This window comes from Octopus bimaculoides, chromosome 11 (assembly GCF_001194135.2).
Source record: "Octopus bimaculoides isolate UCB-OBI-ISO-001 chromosome 11, ASM119413v2, whole genome shotgun sequence".
Taxonomy (NCBI): Eukaryota; Metazoa; Mollusca; class Cephalopoda; order Octopoda; family Octopodidae; genus Octopus; species Octopus bimaculoides.
Window position 1 is genome coordinate 60,036,859 of NC_068991.1, and position 2,914 is coordinate 60,039,772.

The window sequence follows — 2,914 nt, forward strand, 5'->3', positions numbered from 1 at the left end:
TATATTTATATATATATATATATATAGTTTTAGAGAAAAGAACCAAAGTTCATGAACTCATCCATGAAAATCCACAGATAATTTAGATAAATTGAATTTAATTGAGATTTTACCTGTAAATTTGGATTTTTATCCCTAACACACACACACACACACACACACACACACACATATATATATATACACATACACACACATGTATATACATGTATGTGTGTGTGTATGTGCGCGTGTGGTTGCGAAAACCATCTTACTCCAGATATTAACGTTTAGTTAGTTTGGATGCATTACGGCATTGTTGCCCGTGTCAAGTGTATTTGATGATCATAGTCAAATTTGAATTGAGGGAGTGTGCTTATTACTTCATTGTCTTTGTTTGCTTATTTATTTATTTCCTTTGTTTTCCTAAACTAGTTCCTGTCATATTTTGCTAACTGCGTGCTTTATCTTTTACACTCTCAAAATAAATTTCACTATCTGTCATACTAGCTAGTGAAATACGTCAAATATTAAGATGCTTTTGAATTTAGTAGACGTGTCAGAAACTATGTAATGTCGACATTGATACCCGCTGAAGCATTGAAAGCATGAAAATTAAGAAATATACACGGCGGGAAAATTGAAAGTAAAATAAGACCATTATTACGTCATATCGTATTTCATCCATATATACCATTAATGCGAGTTAATCGGTGAGCTGGCAGAATCATTAGCACGCCGGATAAAATGCTTAGTTGCATTTCGTCCGTATTTATGTTCTGAGTTCAAATTCTGTCGTGGTTGACTTTACCTTTCATCCTATCGGAGTCGTTAAAATAAGTACCAGTTGAACACTGGGGTTGATATAATTAACTTAATCCCTCTCCTGAAATTGCTGGCCTTGTGCCAAAATTTGAAATCTATGTTAGCAATGCACATAAATCGGCGAGCTGGCAGAATCGTTAGCACGCCGGATAAAATGCTTAGCTGCATTTCGTCCGTATTTACCTTCTGAGTTAAAATTCCTCCGTTGACTTAGGTCTTTAAAATAAGTATCAGTTGAACACTGGGGTTGATGTAATCGGTTAACATCCTGCCCCAAAATTTCAGGCCTTGTGCTCATAGTAGAAAGGATTATTCTGCAAGAGTTGATGGAGGCGAGATGGCAGAATTGCTAGCACGCCGGACAAAATGTTTTGCAGCATTTCGTCCGTCTTTACGTTCTGAGTTCAAATTTCGTCGAGGCGAGTTTGCTTTTCATGTTTCGAGGTCGATGAAATAAGTACTAGTCGAGAGCTGGGGTTGATGTCATTGACCATTTCCCTTCCCTCAAATTTCGGGCCTTGTATCTATAACAGAATTATTATCTCAAAAGTTGTTTTGAAATTAGTAAACCTGTCAGAGTCAATATAATACTTTCTACTATATACTTTCTATTATCGACACAAGGTCTGAAATTTTTGAGATGGGGCTAGTCGATTGCATCGACCCCAATGCTCAATTAGAACTTAATTTATCAACCCCGAAAATATGTAAGGTAAAGACGATCTCGGTGACATTTGAACTCAGAATATATACACGGAAGAAATGCCGTTAAGCATTTTGTCCGGGGCGGTTACGATTTCTGCTAGCTTGCTTGTCAAGTTCTTTATAATACCACTGTTGGTATCAGCTGAAGCACTGAAAATATGAAATGAAGAAATAAACAAAGGAAACTGAAAGTAAAATATAACCATTGTGACATCATAAAAGACAATTTTCTAAATGTAATAGTCCAACATCTTTCGCTTTAAGTAATTTCTCTGTTTAAACAGAAAGCTGATGACAAAACACCTTAATTTTTTTTTTCCTTTGAAGACATCCGTTCATATTATATTCAACCATCCATATATCCATTTTTTGGCGCCCACTGCTCCTGGAAAAGATGTGGGGAAAGAGTCCTCAAACTCCATAGGGTCCTATCAGAAGCAATTGTCATTAAATTTCCTGCGGACTTCAAAGCGCGACCAACTGAATTTAGGGATATTATCCAATTATCTTGTTGGTCTACCCGTTGGTCTTCTGCCGGTTAGCTCGGTTTGAAGAATCCGCCTTGCGATTCTTTCCTGCAACAATCTAACCACTGTAAGTTATAGTAACTTATAGGATTGGGTTATCAATGGGAACATTTCAGTGACAGTTTGTGTATTTGCTTTTCATCCAATCAGTTAGCCCCTTGTCAACCTTATTAAAGAAATGCAAATGTTACATGCTAAAATCTACAGATGAAAGAAAACTTCATGTCATCCCCAACGTAGTTTTTTGTTGTTGGTGATCTTACAATGTACTCGATTAATATTCACGCCATCAAGAGACTTAATATTGGTCACAAAATTCTCGCGGGACAAAGAAACGGAGTTCGGTGAGGATAAGTGTTCATATTTGATAGTCAAACGAGGAAAGATTGTCTACCAGGCAAGGAATATCGATACCAATGGCTTATTTCCCCAATCGTCGGTGATAAATGTTAAAAATATACAGGACTCAACGAGAACATAGCATATATTGGTATTGTGAGTAAAGCTAGAGTAACAAAAAAATACTTCAGAAGATATAGAACGATATGGAAGTCATAGCTGCTTGTATTACATTAAGCCATATTGCTTGGTGCTTTGGTAGTGCCACTGCTTTTACTAGCATTTGGGATACTAGTCTGGACACTTGAAGAAATCTGAAACACGGACATCAGAACTAGGAGATACAAATAACATCTGACAACTTCCACATCAACAGTGACACTGACAAGATACATGCTAAACAGAATGATGGCGGTAAAGGTATAAAAACATGCTAGGCAGCCTTTGAGTATCGCATCGTGTCACCTAGACAACAGATATTGAACAGAAAAGAGTGAAATAAAAACATCATATGTATAACACTGGTCAACAAAATAATA